The sequence below is a fragment of the Engystomops pustulosus genome, chromosome 3 (assembly GCF_040894005.1).
Source record: "Engystomops pustulosus chromosome 3, aEngPut4.maternal, whole genome shotgun sequence".
In the NCBI taxonomy this organism is placed as follows: domain Eukaryota; kingdom Metazoa; phylum Chordata; class Amphibia; order Anura; family Leptodactylidae; genus Engystomops; species Engystomops pustulosus.
Genome location: NC_092413.1, coordinates 58,834,713 through 58,845,709, shown reverse-complemented (window position 1 = coordinate 58,845,709; position 10,997 = coordinate 58,834,713). Strand labels below are relative to the sequence as shown.

At 48.2% G+C, this 10,997-nt stretch overlaps 1 long non-coding RNA gene across 1 annotated transcript in view; it reads right to left on the bottom strand.

Annotated features, from left to right (window-relative positions):
* Positions 1–1,721: 1,721 nt before the first annotated feature.
* LOC140121389 (uncharacterized) overlaps positions 1,722–10,997 on the bottom strand; it is a 308,199-nt gene continuing 298,923 nt past the window's right edge. The window contains exon 4 of the long non-coding RNA XR_011854080.1: positions 1,722–2,245. This is a non-coding gene — a long non-coding RNA (uncharacterized lncRNA). The remainder of the gene's footprint in view (positions 2,246–10,997) is intronic.

The following is a 10,997-nucleotide window of genomic DNA, read 5'->3' as shown; positions in this document are numbered from 1 at the left end:
TGGATTTATGGTTAGGGAGAAATTCACCAATGCAGAGAGTGAAAAACAAAGCAATGGAAAATGCTGCTTTAAAAAGCACTGATTCATAGGGTTCTCTAAAATATTGTTTACACTCTGAGATAATGGGAAGGATACTGGTCTGTGGAAATCATTCGAATTTGTATTATGGAGAAGCTTTTAGTGATGTCAACCATGTAATTTTAACATAAATTATATCCCCGCTAAACTAGCTTTTGCCTTGTAGAAGGATAACCTTTGGCAACTGAGGGTGTTAAGAAATCCAAGTGTATATTGTAAGAGAATTGAACTTTCCATGGTATGGTACTGCCAGAACGTTGGAACCAATTTCCCCAGGCCATACAATGGGGGTCATTTACTAAGGGCCCGATTCACGTTTTTCCATCGTGTTACCCGAATATTTCCGATTTGCGTCGATTTTTCCTGAATTGCCCCGGGATTTTGGTGCAATCGATCGGATTGAGGTGCATCGGTGCCGGCATGCACGTGACGAAAATCAGGGGGCGTGGCCGTAAAAAACCCGACGGATTTGGAAAAACTGCCGCTCGACACGCGCTTACCTTCACCCATGATAGGACAGTAAACTTCAGTGCATTCCGATGGTCTTCAGCGCAGCAGTGACACCTGGTGGACGTCAGAGGAACTGCCTTAGTGAATCCCAGCTGGACCCGAATCCACCACAGAGAACACGCCGCTGGATCGCGAATGGACCGGGTAAGTAAATCTGCCCCAATATCTTTGTCATGTAGAGGCTGAAACAGATATTTCAATCAGTGATGCAAGCTGCCCCCAATCTGGTTCTATAAATATTCTGTGTATCCCACCCCCTCATCTGCTGTGCCATGCAGTTCCCTGAAAATCTGAAATTGTGATTGAGACAAGGCATCGGCCATGTTGTTCCTAGAACCTGGGATGTGTCTAGCCCTAAAACAAATTTTAAAACAAATACTAAATGGCTCAGCAGCGCAAGGTATGGATAGGGCAAGTATTTGATGCTATTAATGACATGTAGTACCACCATGTACCACTACAATGCCATGCTATCCAACCAAAAATAGATTCTGATATTGGCCAATTTTGGTCCCCAAATTTTAATGGCTACAACTATAGGGAATAATTCTAAAAGGCTACAGTTATTGGTTAAGACCAGAGCATGCCATGAAGGGGTCCAGGTTCCTTTACCCAAGCTGTTTTCAAAAATGCATGCAAACCTGTTGTTTCTCCGGCATTAGTAAAATTAGTAACACCTGCTAGACTTTTGATGCTTTTATTAAAGGTTAACCTTATAAAATTATGTAGATGTTGTACCCTTGTTTAAGCTAGTAACGGGCAACTAAACGTCCAACCCATCGGGATAACTTTACAAGCAAAGGTTAGTAAGCCCAAGAGAACTTGAGTGATGCAGAGTAGCCTTTTTTATTAGCATTGTGCCCATCTCTTGAAGCATACACAGGATTTTGTCACCCAAAGGAGGATGTCCAACTACTTGGATCCCTCAGCTGCTATCCAACCAAGGATCTGTTCACCAGCATTACAGCTGATCTGCCATTAATGAATGCAGGAAAATAGGCACACAACAGACCTTTGGGGTGTGGCAGGATGGATCGGATCCCGCGGTAAGCACACTTACACCAGAACAAAAGATTCACGGATCCAGCATTAGAACAATCCAACTGCCTTTATTAGTTAACCCATGGCTTCCACAAGCATATTACAGGAGAACAAGGTAAAAGTCCACGTGTTTGCAGCACTAGCCTGTGCTCTTAATCATGGCTAACGTATGCAGCGGGCGTCCGGCATTAAATACATCTGGGGTTTCCTTATCCTGCCCACTGCATCCCGATTACCCATACTTAGATATTACAATAAATATACATGCAAATACAGTTAAAACAAACAATCCACACAATGCTATGTATAATACTTCAGCAATAGACGATAATCTCGACACAGCGGTAACTGCATCGAAACTGGATTGTGTTCCTCCAATTCACACCGCGTTGTCATGGGAACTCCACGCTCTGTTCATATCACCTGACCCTCAATAACAAACAATACCAGGAGTTCCGTGTTCAAACATATCAAGCTGTAATCTAAGCGTGCGGGTCCATCCGAGGCCAACCGGCCAAGGCAGAAGAAATGTCCGGGTACGTATGCAAATGAATAACCGTTTAAGTATGTACTATTCGACGGTTGGTCAGACGATGGAAACCGACGCTTGGGGAGTCTATAAGACAAAATATAATTACAGTGAATATAAAACAGAAGTTAAAATCAATTCTAAAGTACAAGAGAAACAATCATCACCCATACAACAGTGGTGTATGACAAACACACAGCCCTTGTGATATGACATGCTGCAGATTCCAAGCCCATGGAGGGAGATTTATTTATTGCCCCCCATTGTCACGCAGGATAAGGTCCGAGCCCCATATACCGGCAGTCATGCCCCTCTATGCCCCCTCCACGCTCACATGGCATGTATGTGGCGTATCTGCTATTTTAATTAGCTAATTTGTGCACTGGCATAGAAGCAGTGATAAATCTCCCCTATGAAGTCTATGAATGATTAGTGAAAAACAGTTCTGACAAGGACATGCTCTTCTTTTTAACAGATTAGTTGCATGGTCTGTTAAAATAATGGCTGAGGGCACTGATCCATAAAGAAGTATAGCATTAGGTTGAGCCATTTGCTGTCCATTAAAAAAATTAATGGCACATTGATGTTTTTTAGGTCATGTGCATCTAGCCTTAGCAAATTAAAGGGAACCTGTCGATTTGGGACACTAAATTATTGACTGGTGGTTTAGTGTCCCAAATCTTTCACTGCATTATATCTGTACGGGCCCAACAAAAATTTTTATATTTACCTCTCTTGGTATTTAGCTCTCAGCACTCGCACAGTCGTTCACTGAAACCTGTTTATTGTACAACCCTGATTCACTGCACATTTGCTGTAGGCACCGCACTTGTGCAATATAGTATTAAAATGCCAGCTTCAACGAGCACCCCTTAGGAACACCAGGAATTACCCTAATTTCAGGAATTAAACTAATCTAAAAACTGATGTAGAATAAGTCCCAAATCATCCTGATAGGTTCTATTTAACCCCTTAGCTTTGCACCTTTTTTTTACCTTAACACATGCCGCACTATTACACTGCGCACCACGATTGGTTGGACAGAGAGTGCTCACGAGCTGAGCCCTCTTTGTAGCAGGTGGGTATTTACTGCATATTGCAGAAAACACCCACTAATGGCATTTCAGGTATTAACCATGTAAATAGACGCAATCATATTAGATTCAATTGCCCCCCACCTGTACTAGTGCAACACCCCTGCCAATACATGGACAAAGGAGTAGTAGTGTCGAACAGCGCCCTCTCCCGGTTAGGAGCTGTCTGAAGGAGTTATGAACCTTCTAGTAACACTGGATTATTAGGAAATCACCAGCTGTAGATTCTGTCTGAAAAGGCAAGGGTTAAGTGGATGTGATTCTTGTCTACCAATTGTATTGCACCATGTACACTGGAGTGTGTTTGGAGAGTAAGCTACTACCTGACCAGGATAACAAAACCCCCGGCAGGAGGGGCTAGGTCTCTTAGGATCTAGCTCTCTTGAGTTCCAGAAACCACTGAGATCACATGCTCTTACCACACGCCTCTTAGGCCCCAGATCTCAATATAGAACACATCCTGTCACAGAGGAGAGAAACAGTGTCTGTGCACCATCAGCACTAACACTCAGCTAAACCCAGGATAAAAGAAGCAGCTTCCACAACTTGACACCACACCATCCCAGCCTGCATCTGCTAAAAGGCTGGTGACTAGAGATGATCGAGCACTAATATGCTCGGGTACTCGTTATTTGAGACAAACTTTTCCTGATGCTCGAGTACTCGTCTCGAATAACGAGCCCCATTGAAGTCAATGGGAGACTCGAGCATTTTTCAAGGGGACCAAGGCTCTGCACTGGGAAGCTTGGCCAAACACCTGGGAACCTCAGAAAAGGATGGAAACACCACGGAAATGGACAGGAAACAGCAGGGGCAGCATGCATGGATGCCTCTGAGGCTGCTTAATCATACCATTATGCCACAATTATAGGCAACAGCATGGCCATGACAGAGTGACCGGATGAGGCTAGATAGCATCTAAAACATGCAATAATTGACCCTGACACTATAGGGGACGGCATGCAGAGGCAGCGCAGCAGTGGCAGGCTAGAGAGTGTCATGGCGACATACCCTAAATGGACTCAGGTTTCACCAAAGGAGGTGAGCAAGAAGCGCTGAAATGACTTCCTATGTGAACAAAAGGTGGACGGTATATTTAGTCGATAACACAGCATGGTGGCGACATAATGACCAAGTTCCATAATGTATCTGGTGAAACACCCGAAAAATGAGCCTGACGCAGCTCGTTTGATAAAGGGACGACATGTGGAGGCAGCCATGGAGACGACTTCCATGATTAAAAGTGACTACAGGGGCATCCATATTGCTTCTATGATTGAAACTTCAGGTCTCCAGCATGGTGACGGATGGGCCGAGTTCCACTATGTATCTGGTGAAACACCTGAAAATTCTGCCTGACACAGCTCGTTTGATAAGGGGATGATGTGCTGCATATCCTCTCGTGCTCCAGCGTCTGGGTTATAGAGAGTTCAAAGTTGCGCATGGAGACATTGGTGGACGCTGTGGAGGATCGTGGAAGCAAAATGGACAGGAAACAGCAGGAGCAGCATGCATGGATGCCTCTGAGGCTGCCTAATCTTGGGATGGAGCTGGCGGTCCGCTGCCAGGTGAGCTTTCGCCTGTCCAAGCCCCTGTCTCTCGGCTCCTCCCCACCAAAAATGGGCCTGGGGGCCAGAAGCGTTTACTTTGAAAAAATTATAATTTTCAAAGCAGGCCGGGTCGTTTGAATATTTCACCTAGGAATAATGGAATAGCATAGTGGTTCTATTTTTAATTGTTTTTTCGGAAATGGTTCCATGATTAAGAGTGACAGTATGGGACATCCATATTGCGCTGCTATGATTGCAACTTCAGGTCTCCAGCATGGCGGAGACAGATGGGCCGAGTTCCACTATGTATCTGGTGAAACACCTGAAAATTCTGCCTGACACAGCTCGTTTAATAAGGGGACCATGTATGGAGGCAGTGAACTAGTAGTAGATTAAAGGTGCTGCAGTTAAAACTATGTTAGTTGGATCTTAAGATGGAGCTGGCGGTCCACTGCCAGACGAGCTTTCGCCAATCCAAGCCCCTGTCTCTCGGCTACTCCCCAAACAGCACCTCTAAGAACCTTTTGTATAACATCAAGTGTAGTAGTGTTCTTATAAGTTTGGGTTATGGCGGGCGAGGGGAATGTAAACAGATGCGCAAGAAGAACTGAAATAATATTGGTAAATGATAAAAGTTTGCCAGTATATTTTGTGGATTACACAGCAGGGTGGCGACAAAGTTAACAAGTTTGATGTGGAAGCCATGAAAACAACCCAAAATTCTGCCTCACACAGCTCGTTTGATAAGGGGACCATGTATGGAGGCAGCTATGGCGATGACGTGTGGAGGTAGCAATGGAGACAACGTGTGGAGGCAGCTAAAAAGACGACGTGTGGAGGCTGCTATGGAGACAATTTAATTTGGATAGTGCCTGTATGTGGCAGTCCAAAAAAGTTTTCAAACCAGAGGAGCAGGTAGGTGGTCCTCCAGAAAAATTAAATAGATTGAGTGCCTGTATGTGGCAGTCCAAAAAAGTTTACAAACCAGAGGAGCAGGTAGGTGGTCCTCCAGAAAAATTAAATAAATTGAGTGCCTGTATGTGGCAGTCCAAAAATTGTTTAAAACAGAGGACCGGGTAGGTGGCCCTCCAGAAAAATTAAATACATAGAGTACTATCGATAGAGCCAGTTGGCCCTCGAAAAAAATAGCCAGATTCCTCTGCTTTAGTGTACAAAGAGGAGGAGAAGGAGGACAATGAGGAGGAGGAGTGCATACATTATTCAGGTTGAGCTTCATTCACCTGGTGGAGAATGGAAATTCTGAGAAATCCAGGCTTTATTCATCTTGATAAGCGTCAGCCTGTCAGTGCTGTCAGTCGACAGGCATGTGCGCTTATCGGTGATGATGCCACCAGCTGCACTGAAAACCCGCTCGGACAACACGCTAGCGGCAGGGCAGGCAAGAACCTCCAAGGCGTACAGCGCCAGTTCGTGCCACATGTCCAGCTTTGAAACCCAGTAGTTGTAGGGAGCTGTGTGATCATTTAGGACGATGGTATGGTCAGCTACGTACTCCCTCACCATCTTTCTGTAAAGATCAGCCCTACTCTGCCGAGACTGGGGACAGGTGACAATGTCTTGCAGGGGTGACATAAAACTGGCAAAGGCCTTGTAAAGCATACCCCTGCCAGTGCTGGACAAGCTGCCTGCTCGCCTACTCTCCCTCGCTACTTGTACCGTAGAAGTACGCCCTCTGCTGCTAGCGCTGTCATAAGGGAAATACTGTTTCAGCTTGTGCACCAGGGCCTGCTGGTGTTCATGCATTCTCACACTCCTTTCCTCTCCAGGGATGAGAGTGGAAAGATTTTGCTTGTACCGTGGGTCCAGGAGAGTGAATACCAAGTAATCGGTGCTGGAATAAATTCTTTGAACGCGAGGGTCACGTAGGCAGCCTAGCATGAAATCTGCCATATGCGCCAGAGTACCATTGCGCAAGAATTCACTCCCCTCACTGGCCTGACTGTCCATTTCCTCCTCCTCCAACTCCTCTTCTTCTACCCATACACGCTGCACAGTGAAGGACTGAACAATGGTCCCCTCTTCATCCACGTCCACTCCTCATTGTAGACTTGAGGAAGCTGACTGACCTGACTACCAGTTCTGGTGGAAGTTGACATCTGGCAGTCTACAATCACTCTGCGCTGCTGGTAAACTCTGAATAACATGGTTAATGTTGAATTCCACCTTGTGTGCACGTCGCTCAACAGTCGGTGAGCGGGCAGTTGGAGGCGGCGCTGCGCTGCCCTGAGAGTGGCAGCATCTGTGCTGGACTTCCTGAAATGCGCACAGATGTGGCGCACCTTCGTGAGCAAATCAGACAGATTGGGGTATGTCTTGAGGAAACGCTGAACTATGAGATTTAACACATGGGCCAGGCATGGCACATGTGTCAGCCTGCCGAGTTGCAGAGCCGCCACCAGGTTACGGCCGTTGTCACACACAACCATGCCTGGCTTCAGGTTCAGCGGTGCCAGCCACAGATCAGTCTGCGCCGTGATGCCCTGTAATAGCTCTAGGGCGGTGTGCCTTTTATCGCCTAGGCTCAGCAGTTTGAGCACCGCCTGCTGTCACTTAGCGACGGCACTGCTGCTGTACCTAGAGCTACAGACTGATGGCGCCATGCCCACGGATGGTAATTCGGAGGAGGAGGTGGAGGAGGGGTGGGAGGAGGAGGAGGCATAGTAGGCCTTTGAGACCTGGACCGAGGTAGGCCCCGCAATCCTCGGCGTCGGCAGTATATGACCAGCCCCAGGTTCCGACTCGGTCCCTGCCTCCACCAAGTTAACCCAATGTGCCGTCAGCGACATGTAGTGGCCCTGCCCGGCAGCACTCGTCCACGTGTCCGTGGTCAGGTGGACCTTGTCAGAAACAGCGTTGGTCAGGGCACGGTTGATGTTGTCTGACACATGCTTGTGCAGGGCTGGGACGGCACATCGGGAAAAGAAGTGGCGGCTGGGGACTGAATACCGAGGGGCGGCCGACGCCATGAGGTTTTGAAAGGCCTCGGTCTCTACCAGCCTATAGGGCAGCATCTCCAGGCTAAGCAGTTTGGAGATGTGGACGTTGAGGGCTTGGGCGTGTGGGTGGGTTGCGCTATACTTCATTTTGCGCTCCAGCGTCTGGGGTATGGAGAGCTGAACGCTGGTGGATGCTGTGGAGGATCGTGGAGGCGAAGATGGGGTTTTTGCACGGGAGGTGTTTGGGCCGGGGTCCTGGGCAGGGGGCTGACTAGCAGATGACACAGGGGAAGGAGCAGTGGTGTGCCCGACCGGAGGTGAACGGGCTTGGTGCCATTGAGTGTGGTGTTTAGCATTCATATGCCTGCGCATACTGGTAGTAGTTAAGCTAGTAGTGGTGGAACCCCTGCTGATCCTGGTTTGGCACAGGTTGCACACCACAGTCCGTCGGTCATCCGGTGTTTCTTTAAAGAACCTCCAGACTTCTGAAAATCTAGCTCTCGCCACGGGAGCTTGACTACATGAAACATTTGGCGCTGATGCACGAGCTCTGGCCCTGCCTCTCCGTCTGGCCCCACCACTGCCTCTTCCAACCTGTTCTGCTATAGGACTCGCCTCCGTCTCAGAAGCACTGTGTTCACCCGGCCTATCAACCCAGCTTGGGTCTGTCAGCTCATCATCCTCCGATCCCTCAGTCTGCTCCCCCCTCGGACTTCCTGCCCTGACAACAACTTCACCACTGTCTGACAACCGTGTCTCCTCATCGTCCGACACCTCTTTACACACTTCTTCCACTACGTCAATAATGTCATCATCCCCCACAGACTGCGACCGGTGGAAAACCTGGGCATCGGAAAATAGCTCAGCAGCAACCGGACAAGTGGTTTGTAACTGTGGGAAGGGTCCAGAAAACAGTTCCTCAGAGTATGCCGGTTCAAATGCCAAATTTTGCAGGGAGGGGGCAGACTGGGGGGAAGGAGGCTGAGGTGGAGGAGCTGGAGGAGTGCTGATTTCAGTGACATGGGTGGACTGCGTGGAAAACTGACTGGTGGACAAATGGCTAGAAGCATTGTCCGCAATCCACGACATCACCTCTTTGCACTGTTCTGGCCTCAACAGTGCTCTACCACGAGTCCCAGTAACTTGAGACATGATGAACCTAGGAAGTGTAGCTCTGCGGCGTTCCCCTGCTCCCTCATCAGCAGGTGGTGTCTCACCGCACCCAGGACCACGGCCTCTGACCCCTGCAGTAGTTGGACGCCCACGTCCTCGTCCTCTACCCCTAGCCCTCGGGTTAAACATTTTCCAAATTAAAGTGTAAACTTTACTTTTTTTTTTTTTTTTTTTTAAACAAAACGATGCTATCCTATGGCTATGGCTAGTTTCTAACCTACACTGACAGCACACAACTGGATTTTGTGCTGTGCCTGATGACTTTGAGTTATAAAAAGAAATAAACGTAAAAAAAAAATAAATCAGCAGACTGTGCCTAATTCAAATCAAACCCCTAATAAATTGTCCCACTTCGGTGTTTGAGGTGGATATGTGAGTCACTAAGAGCTAAACACAACGGTCGCAAGTCTCCCTGCAAATTACTCACAATATGGTACTAGCTGCACTACTAATGGCAGCAAGCCCAGCCACAAGCAAACCAAAAAAAAGGAAAATAAAACGTTATTGTAGCCCTAAGAAGGGCTGTTGGGTTCTTGTAGAATCACTCCTGCCTAACACTATTCTAATAGAACACCCTAACGCTTTCCCTGACCAGCAGCAGCTCTCTCCCTAGCGGCATCCAGACACAGAATGATCCAAACAGCGCGGGCAGGGGCTAGTCTATTCCAGGGTCACCTGATCAGGCCATCCAACCACTGCTATCGACGTGTAAGAGTACCACGTCATGCTGGGTGGAGTGCAGAGTCTCCTGGTTTGTGATTGGCTCTGTTTCTGGCCGCCAAAAATCACAACGGCGGGAGATGCCATTTTCTCAAGCTGGCGAAATACTCGTCCGAGCAACGAGCAGTTTCGAGTATGCTAATGCTGGAACGAGCATCAAGCTCGGACGAGTATGTTCGCTCATCTCTACTGGTGACCCAATTCCTGAGGACCTCTCTCCATGACCACTCCAGTCATCCGCAATCTGCTCTAAGATCGTTTTGGCCATTTGCCTGCAGGTGTTATAATAAAGAACCGTGAGTTATTTTGAACTACGTTTCCTCCGTCTGTTTCCTGAATAAGGCTGTACCACCAAGGTCTCCCCATCCATCACCCAGGGACATATATTACGGACACTCAGGGGTTGCCCCAGGGAGAACCAGTACTCAATATTTCTTGTACACACCACCTGCTGGAGACCTGCCAGGCTGCAGGACAGCACTCCAGTCCCCCTACCAAGCACCATGACCACAGCGTGCCTAGGCCACAACCACCAGCCACTCCAGTATTCTGGGCCTTTGCTGCCTCCAGGCCTCAAAAGGCTAGGCCCCGGTCGGGGATGTTGCACTAGACTCCGTTATTGTAGCCCTAAGAAGGGCTGTTGGGTTCTTGTAGAATCACTCCTGCCTAACACTATTCTAATAGAACACCCTAACGCTTTCCCTGACCAGCAGCAGCTCTCTCCCTAGCGGCATCCAGACACAGAATGATCCGAGCAGCGCGGGCAGGGGCTAGTCTATTCCAGGGTCACCTGATCAGGCCATCCAACCACTGCTATCGACGTGTAAGAGTACCACATCATGCTGGGTGGAGTGCAGAGTCTCCTGGTTTGTGATTGGCTCTGTTTCTGGCCGCCAAAAATCACAACGGCGGGAGATGCCATTTTCTCAAGCTGGCGAAATACTCGTCCGAGCAACGAGCAGTTTCGAGTATGCTAATGCTGGAACGAGCATCAAGCTCGGACGAGTATGTTCGTTCATCTCTACTGGTGACCCAATTCCTGAGGACCTCTCTCCATGACCACTCCAGTCATCCGCAATCTGCTCTAAGATCGTTTTGGCCATTTGCCTGCAGGTGTTATAATAAAGAACCGTGAGTTATTTTGAACTACGTTTCCTCCGTCTGTTTCCTGAATAAGGCTGTACCACCAAGGTCTCCCCATCCATCACCCAGGGACATATATTACGGACACTCAGGGGTTGCCCCAGGGAGAACCAGTACTCAATATTTCTTGTACACACCACCTGCTGGAGACCTGCCAGGCTGCAGGACAGCACTCCAGTCCCCCTACCAAGCACCATGACCA